The sequence below is a fragment of the Tenrec ecaudatus genome, chromosome 10 (genome assembly GCF_050624435.1).
Source record: "Tenrec ecaudatus isolate mTenEca1 chromosome 10, mTenEca1.hap1, whole genome shotgun sequence".
Taxonomy (NCBI): domain Eukaryota; kingdom Metazoa; phylum Chordata; class Mammalia; order Afrosoricida; family Tenrecidae; genus Tenrec; species Tenrec ecaudatus.
Window position 1 is genome coordinate 55,585,470 of NC_134539.1, and position 9,855 is coordinate 55,595,324.

Genomic DNA, 9,855 nt, shown 5'->3' on the forward strand with positions numbered 1-9,855 from the left:
TAGTTTTCTGCCAAGCGAGCAAGTGGTGAACTTGTTATTTCAATTAGGGTTGTCATTAATTAAACCAATCTGACATTATATTTATTCCATTTTCCAGCGCTCCAAGTATTACCTTTCCAAAAGAAATCACCTCATTGCTTCATACATTTTTTTTCTCACCTGGCCATTCCAAGATCCAATCACCAGGGTGAATGTAAAACTATGCCTAACACCCCATAGCATTTGATTTCATTTCCGTCCTCTTCCCGTCTCCTAGGTCAAGGAGTTTTCAAAGCTCCTATAATTGTCAGATAAATAAAATCACATTGCTCATAATTACCTGGGACAATTCTGTGTAATTAGATGTTAACTCTAGTGTCCCCTCTCTTTTATGACCCCGAATAACTACCTGTACCTTTCTCAGTCTGGGGAAAGGCTTGGTTGGAAATATAACTGCTTTGTTGCTCTCTATGTAATTAACTACCATTAAAAGCCACTAATTAGATCATAAGTTTTAAATAAGTTGCCCTAATTACCTTTGGTACATGGTGCATTGAGTCGGTAGGGCAAGTCCTTAAGAGCCACGAAAACTTGGCTCTGTCGCTAAGAGAATTAACGGGCTCTAGGGCTTCTCTTTTTCTCATTGATACGAGAGAAAATGGAGACATAGGAGATCGAGTAGATAGGGCAGGACTAAAGACTACGGATGAAATATGTGTGGTTGGACAGCGTCAACCAGAGACTATCCCAAATTGCTGCCTTTCTACAAAAGTATGCACTGTGGGGAACATAGATTAATATCATATTCTTAGGACCGAGACAGACACTTTCTAAGTGCATACAGGATAAATGAGAGGCCTCATAACTGAGTGGAAGAAAAGTTTATATGCCACATGTCACAACAGTTGTTTTAACATGCCTTCAGGTGTGGTCTGATTCATCACATCCTTATGTACAACCGAAGAAAAGACTTCCCAAGCATGTGACATCCTAACAATTGTTGTAATCTTTTTGCCCATTATTGAATGCATGGTATTGATCAATTTATTTATGGTTCTTCCACTTTTTTTTCAATGGCACTGATGTGCTACTTTAACAATCATGCAGTTCTTTTTAATGTCTAGTGCTACCTGATGACATATCCAAAATTCACAAGACAAAATCTTGCCGTCTTTGCTTCTAAGGAGAATTCTGGTTGTATTTCTTCCAAGATAGATTTTTTGCTCATCTGATAGTTCATGGTTCTTTCAATATTCTCTGCCAACACCATTGTTCAAGTCCACCAGTTCTTCCACAGTCTTCCTTATTAATTTACCAGCATTCACATACATATAAAGCAATGGAAAATATCATGGTTTTCAGACACATGAAACACAGTCCTCAAAGTGACATGGTCTTCAGTGCTTTAAAGTGGCCTTATGAAGCAGCAGTGTTACCCAATGTAAGGCTTCAATTGGTTTCTTGGCTGCTGCTTTCGTGAGCATTGATTGTGGATCCAAGCAAAACAAATTTATTTATAACTTCTATCTAAGCTTCATGTATCATGATGTTGTCCATTCGTCCAGTTTTGAGGATTTGGGCTCTCTTTACATTGACTGACAACCCGCACTAAAGGCTGAGGTTTTCGCTTTTCCTCAGCAAATGCTTCAAGTCCCCCTTCCATTCAGCAAGCAAGGAGTCATGTGTATATTGCAGATTGTTAACAAACATCTATCCCATCCTGATGCTAATGTATTCATCATGGAGTCTAGCTTCACAGATTATTTGCTCAACATAGCTAGGAATAGTAGTTGGGGCTCCGAATTTTAACATAAAACATTTCATAGGATTTAATTCTAGCTCTGAAAATTATCAGCTGAGTTGGGGAGTCTCAGAATCTCATTTGTAAAATGAGTATAATGATTCTCATCACATTTACTGTGATGACTGAATGATCGTGCGAGTCTTATATTGCCACATGGCATGAGCTCAATACCTCGTCGAAGTGACAGTGATGAGGATGATGGCAATAGCAAAGGGACAGGTGTGGAAGTTCTAAAATGAGCCTCATTCCTGAAGCGACTCTGCCCATCGACTTTTCTGTCCAAAGCTACAATTGCTGTGGTGGTGATGGTGATGGTTCCCACTGTGTCATTTGTACTCATGGTACGCGCACACAGATGAGGGGAACTGTCCTGGAGCACTTGAATGCCTGGCCATTCAAATGCAGATTCCCAGGCCTGTCTTCTGAGGTGTATCTGCGTGAGTTTGATTCCACCATTCATATTAGAGTCCCAAAGGCAGTGTCCATTCACCAGAAGAATAAATTGATCACAGAATATATTCTCGATCCTTCAATAGAGCTAGAGTAGAGAAGAAAATGTGGCTTTTTCCCTTGGCAACCCATAATACAATGGGGTTACAGTTTTGTAAGACTAAAAAGTGTTATTACAAAGACCTTTACAAAGTTCTGTGGGAAAATGTCGAAGAATGGGTGATATCAGTATTCCATGTATCAAATCATTCTTACATTAATCAGACTGGCCAATTTTGGCTAAAAAAATTTAGTTCTTAACACCACCACCACCACCACCACCACCACACACACACACACACACACACACACACACACACACACTGCCAGATTTAGGAAGAAAAGAGTTAAAGGTTTGTCTAACTTTGACCTTGATGTCACAATAACTCTTTATTCATGCACCTTCTGAGCCCTTACTTCCTCTCTCAAAACATCAGCTTCTCATCCAATGGAAGAGAGGGAAGGATGAGATAGCCTCTCACCAGTATTCAAGTAAACATTAATTTTATTACTGCACCAAGAATCTGTGTAAGCCAAGCTTACTAAAGTCTCTCTGAAACCATGACTGGCTCTCCTTGAATACTCCAAGCACACTAAAAACGCTCTAAAACTATGGCCAATTCTTTTGAATAGTCCAAATGTTCTCTCTCTCTCTCTCTCTCTCTCTCTCTCTCTCTCTCTCTCTCTCTCTCTCTCTCTCTCTCTTGCTCTCTCTCTCTCTCTCTCTCGCTCTCTGGTTCTTTTTCACTCTTTTTTTCACTCTCTTTTTCACTCTCTTTCTTTTTCACTCTCTCTCTCCACACACACACAGCACACATATTTGAAAAAAAAAAAAACACTATTGGGCTAGATAGATCTCCCATTATCAAAAGATTTCCTCTGTTCAGATTCAGTATATATACATGACTAAAAATAAATTATCAATATCAAAATTCATCACAACATATACAAATAAAATTTCCTCCTAAACCCTCAAAATAAATGGCATATTTCTCAGAGTATTTATAGTATCTTCTGCTTGCTATGCAAAATTAATATATATAAATATATATGGATATATATGTGTGTGCCATATGATTCAAGTTAAAATTTGCTCAAAGTTTGACAAGGAAAGATCTTTCCAGCCTGAGGTATTTATTTTTTCCTCCCCCAAGATAGTGTGCTCTGCCCTGTCTTTACTCTCGTTCTACTTGGGTTTTAGGAGTTCAGATCTCAGACCTACAGCCAAAGGTCAGGTTTATGTGCACACCCCCTAGGCCAATGGTCAGAGTCAGAAAGGATTGTATCCACTTTGTCTCTACAAGGATGAATGGTTGCCTCCTCCTATCTCTGCTTCCTGGCACGCTAACATTCTCAGCAGATGGAGAACTGTTAAAACCCTGCCGTCATCAGAACTGGCTCTTAGCTTGTTGCCAGACTTGCCTCCTGGTATTTTCATAGAAGAAGCCACTCCACTCTACTACATTAGATGGAACCATGACTCCCCCAGCGTGGGCTTCATATGGCTTCCCCTTTTGGTACTCAGTGAAGACTAGGTAGGATCTTTGAGGATTCTTATTTCCCCTGGAAAATGACTTCATTTTCTCTGTTGGGTCAGATACTCATTCCCGCCACAATGGTCAGGATATTTAGGCCACTCAGGAGGTGTTCATTTGGCAGGAGGTGTAGGTAGAGGGAAGTGCCCTGGAGACACTGAGTTATGTGCGGGCATGTGAACTATAAACTGGGCAGTTTGAACTCGCAATTCTGCTAGATTCCAGCAAAGGTTCACCGTTTGGAAAACCCTATACAGGGTTGCTATGAGACAAAAGTGACCTGATGTCTGTGAATTTGAGTTTGGAGAGTATAATCATGCAGAAGGGTCCCAGTGGATTAAGAATGGGCTGTTAACAGAACCATGGGGGGTTCAAATTCACCGTCACTGTGTGGTGGGGGAGAAAATGAGCCCGAAGTAAAGATTTCAGTAAAGAACCCCCTGGAGCTGTCTACTCTGTCTGATAGTATTACCATGAGTTAGAATTGACTGAAGAGCAATGCATTTGGAGTTGAGTCATAAGTAAAGGTTTTTATTTCTTTCTCTTTTGCAAAGAGATGCTAGGAAAATAATTTTCTATTGTTTTAGTTTTATAGCGTAGTTATACATTGGATTTTGTTCACTCATTTGTTCAATAAAGAGTTGATGAGCATTTATTATGCATGAACCAATACGCCAAATAGCAATAGTTTCCAGACGAAAACAACACAGCTTCTATTCTCAGTAGATAAGTGGAGTGCACTGTGATGTGCAGACGTCAATGTATGCCCCGATTCTAGTAGAGATGGCACTGCAATTTCTGTCGGAGGAGGAGTAGGGAGTAAGTGATAAATATTTTCTGAAAAAGATGAGTTCTACCTAATTGTGAGATTAAAAAAAAAGACAGCCGTCAAATCTGTAGGAAAGGAGTTTCATACAGACAAAGAAACAGTTTCATTTGCTGGGCCTGCTTTGAAAATCTTGTAAACTAGTAAGATCGGAGAAACATTTGGAGCTAGAGTTCAGCATCAGTTTTTATGACACCAACTTCTTTTCAAGTATCAGTATTCAACTGAGATCATTATGGGCAGCGGACTAGTTTTCTCCTTGACTAATCTCATAACGATGGGGGGGGGTTATGAAATGAAGGATTGGGATTGCACTGTTTCCATCTTTTGGAGCCTCTGAAGTAGTGTAAATGGTTATTCATCAACATTTGCCGGTTAAAGTCCATCTAGAGGTACCTTGGAAGAAAGCCTTGGTAATCTACTTCCAAAATATCAGCTCCTGAAAACTGTATGGAACACAGTTCTACTCTGCAACATGGTGTTGCCCAGAGTTGGAATCAACACGATGGCAATCTTAAAATTTATTTTTGTTGATTTGTGTGGAATAAAATATATAATTAGTTAAACTTTAAATATAAGATGATATAGATGACTTGGAATAGTGCAATCTTAGAGCGATCAAAAGATTATTTGTTATAAAGACAATATGACCATTGTTGGGGAGCTAGTCATTCCGGCCCCCAAATTAGTCTGCCCAGTGTGGCACAGTAATATCATTTATTTCCCCCCAAATTTTCTCTTTTCCACGTACAGTGTTTGAACAAGATTATAGTATATTTTTCCGACTTCTCTGTCTGTCTCCTCTTCCTGAGGTCTGAATGACAAGTCAAGCAGAAAAATTGAATTTTTCACTTCTCTACACAATTTTAGCCCCCAGGAAGACTGGAAAAGGTCAAGAATTTTAAAGCATGGTCTCTCCTTAGGCTACAGGATCAAAACTCCTTTGAAAGGTCATTCCAGGACCAATGAGACAGCCAGTCATGATGGAAACTAGACCCACGACTTTGTGTCCTTTGTGGTGGCATGCAGTCCCATTGGGAGGTTGCCTTTGAAGACAATTTCCCTGGAGAGATTTGCTTCTCTCATTAGGGCACGTGCAGCTGAGAAATAAAGCAGTGAGGCATCAACTAGGGAGTGCACAGGTGAAGATTCTTGCTTTTCATGCCTTCATGGGTGATGCATTTTTACTGTGTTGCCTTCTTTCCTGTTTGCTCTCAGCTGTTTTTCCTGGTGCTGACAGAGTAGAACTGCTCCAGAGGCTGAGATGTTTTATGCAGCCCGATTCCCAGCCTCTTTCTCCCATGGAGCCAGTAGGGGGTTCAAAGCTTGGACGTTCAGTTAGCGGTGCCTAAGGATTTATCCTATTAGTGCTCCTTTCTCTGTCTCTACCGACTGCTAATCTCTCTCTCTCCTCCTGTGATTAAAATAATCAAAATTCACTGCCATCAAATCAACACAGACTCATAGCGACCCTATCAGGCAGACTAGAGTGCCTCTGTGTGTTTTTGTGACTGTAATTCTTTTTGGGAGTAGAAAGCCTCATCTTTCTCCCAAAGAATAGCTGGTGGTTTAGAACTGTTGGCTTTGTGTTTAGCAGCCCACCATGTAACCCCGTGTGATAAGCACCCTGTGAATCGGTCCCGGTAATCCCAACTTTTGGTTTCATTCTCTTGTATAATCTTCTCCCCTGTAGTGAAAGCTGGGCATAGTGAACTGTTTATAATAGATTCAATATGACACATAGGTTGGCTTACAATTTCTTAAATAGGACTACAAACAAATATCTTGCTTAGTCAGTTTCTTTTCAATGGTACAGAGTCCTCCTTTGACCTTGAGGAGTTCTCTCTCTGGCCTGTAGAATTGTTCCGTTGCCCCCCACAGAGACTCATGTAGCAAGAAACACGATGCCTCCCACCAACAGCTCCTAAATTTCCAGTGTTCCCACAGCTGCCCGTGACCTTGGAAGTGCAGTCACTTCCAGTGCGGTCAGGAGATCACCTTGGACTTGGCTGACGTTTCGTTCAGCAGCACTGGTCTCTTCGTGGTCCTCCTCTTCATTGACCCCTTTTTACAATCTCTTTATTTTTCATTCTTTTTCCTCTTAAATCTAAGTATACAGATTTCAAAATTTGTACACAGCAGGTAATGCAATAGGAATCAGAACATTTTACATTCAGAAACCATAAAGCCAAATCATATATTTGAAAACATCAGCTGTATAATGGAAAATTAGCATCCCTGACCTTCCTTTAATTGTTGTCTGTGGTAAATATTCAGTTATTTGTCAATCTATTGAAACTATGGAGTAACTATTCTCTTTAAGACAGATGGCAGGCGATATAAATAAATAAACAAACAAGTAAATAAAACAAGTCTCCTGTTATCAAAGACATCAACAAATGAAATAAAATAAACAGTAGAAAATAAAATATCACATAAAATTTATATTCCTATGGGGCCTGTATATGTTAAGGGGAAATTATTTCCTCCTTCGTATATTAAGAACGTCTTTGTAAAGTGAGACCTTTATGCCGAACCTTGAAATAAGTGGGGGATTTATATGTACCCATCCAATCATCTGTGGACTTTGCCTCTGCTCCAGAACCCATCTAGATTTCTGACATGATTCATTTAATACACTCTAATGTATCACTGGTAAATGCTACCTTCTTCGGGCTACCCTCCACAGTCAGGTGTTTGCTTTTTTAATGCTTCACTCAAACCCTGACTATTTCTGTAGACTTTAATGTTTCTGAAATCATTGCAATTCTTTATGCTCATGTTTAACTCTTGTATTAATCAAGGGAAAATAGATCCCAATTGAAAGGGAAATTTTACCATGTCCTAGTCAAATAATTGTACAGCTAAGAAATTAGATCAGAATAAGGTTGAGAAGCTTAGAATAATATATTCTTAAAACAACTAAAAGTCCCCAAACCATTCCATTATCTGTGTCGCACTTCGGACAGCAAGATGTTTTTGGTTTACTATTCTTTTTTCGTTTTTGTTATAAATACACGTGTTTGTTGAGCAAGGGGTGACAAGGCAGAGAAGGCGCTGGACACAGCTGGCCGAGGTTGGACACCACAAAGAGCAGACAGACAGACAGTCCGCCCAGCAGGGCAGGCTGGGCAGCATTCTGGGGTCAATAGCACTTGGTCGGTGGGTAAGAGCCCTCAGAGGGTCCTGTGTGGGGCTGCGGGGGTCCCGGCACCCTGAGGCTCCTTGGTGAGGTTTTGGGTGGCGGCAGGAGCAGCAGCTCCGGGCTCAGCTCACATCATTCAGGGCCTTGCAGGCAGCAAGAAGGCTGCGCGGTGCATGTCCGCGTTGTAGTACTTCAGCTGCAGCTGCTCCACCTGTGCCTGCTTCAGCGGCTGCACTGGCGCCCGGAAGTCGCTGCTGGGGTTCTTGCTGCAGAGCATGAAGCCGATCTGGCCGCCGGGGTAGGTGGGGATGGTGCAGTAGGAGTACGCCACCACGGGGAAGAGGGACTTACAGAACTGCCGCATCTCCTTGATCAAGTCCAGGTGCAGCCACTGGCACTTGCCTTGGCAACAGAGAATGCCGTCCTCCTTGAGTGCCGTCTTCATGAGCTGGTAGTAGGACTCCTTGAAGAGGCTCTCTGTAGGGCCCATGGGGTCTGAGGAGTCCGTGATGATGACGTCAAAGGCATCCTGGTTCTGCTTCCTGAACTCGAAACCGTCGCCGACGTGGAGGGTCAGTTTCGGGCTGGAGTAGCCCACAGCCATGCCTGGTAGGAACTTCTTAGAGACCTGGATGACATCCTCGTCAATCTCACACTGGACCACGGTCTCCACGGAGGGGTGCTTCACGACTTCCCGCAGGACGCCTCCATCCCCACCCCCGATGATCAGCACCTTGCGTGGGTTGGGGTGGCTGCAGAGGGGCAGGTTGGCGATCATCTCCTGGTAGGAGAACTCGTCCCTCTCCGTGCACTGGATGACGCCGTCCAGCACCAGCACTTTGCCGTAGGTCTTACTGCGGAAGACAAGGATGTCCTGGTACCGCGAGCGCTGATGGTGCAGCAGCTGCTCCACCAGCAGCGACAGGGCCTGGCCGGGCCACAGGCTGCAGGTCTCGCGGAACCAACGCTCGCGGATAGCAGCAGGGCCGGGGGCGGCGGGGCTGGCCGGGCTGGACTCCATGGCGGGCGGGCGGGCGGCGCGGGGCGCAGGCCCGGGACTCGAGGCTGCGCGGAGTCGCAGTACAACGGGACCTGCTCTGCCCGCCGCCCGCGCCGCCACTATTCTTTTTTCTATTTTGGGTTGTTTGAAGAAAACTTTGAGGATATTCAGCACAGTTGTGTTCAATACTAAGTCTTCCCTATTGTTCTTTATATATATATTTATGTATGGAAAATTAGGGTGGTGGCAATAAGCTACAAGAATCTATCCTCTCCTCAGTCTATGAAATAAGCATTTCTAGAGATTAAGAAAAAATAAGCAATTTATTCCTTGTGGATCTACTCTTTCAAATAATGAGGCATACAAACATTAAATAGCTAAATCTGAACCATGGCATTGGAATGTATTTTTATCACATCATTCAGAAAATACCTTCACTTTAAAAATTAACTGTGAAATTTCTGAAAATCTGGAGTCTAAAAAGTATTCATTTTGTTGACATAATTACTTCTGTTTCTGAAACCATATCTGTATTAGACAGGGTTCTCTAGAGAAACAAAACCAGGACACTTATTATTAGATAGATAGATAGATAGATAGATAGATAGATAGATAGATAGATAGATAGATACACAGCACAAAGGAATATAACAGCTAATTAGTCCACATACCTGTACAGAGGGCTCAGTTCAACTCACTTCTGTGAAACAGTTAATATACTGGAAGTCCTTCAGCTCATGAAAGCTGCTCGGTCCAAGGTCAAGGAAGCAGATAGCTGAGTCTTCCATAGAGCAATGCAAGCAGTCCAGCCACAGGCAGCAAACAGCCGGGTGGGTCACCAACAGTCAGCCAGATGACAATATATATACCAGCAGTGTGGCCAAGCAGGTCTTGAAGGAACCTCAAGCTCTAGTGACATGATCCATGTGTTGGGTGTCCCACAGGTAGTGAAGCTCACAAGTTGAGGCAGAGCTCTCACTATGGCAGCCACACACTGGTCCGATCACCAGAGAGCAAGAGAGAGAGAGGCAGGACTTTCTGAACCATTTATCTTTGCCCTCCAATCAAACTGCGATC

The 9,855-nt window shown here is 42.6% G+C and overlaps 1 pseudogene; it reads right to left on the reverse strand.

The window, feature by feature from the left end:
* Nucleotides 1–7,914: 7,914 nt before the first annotated feature.
* LOC142457944 (spermidine synthase pseudogene) lies at nt 7,915–8,799 on the reverse strand (annotated as a pseudogene).
* Nucleotides 8,800–9,855: the final 1,056 nt, after the last annotated feature.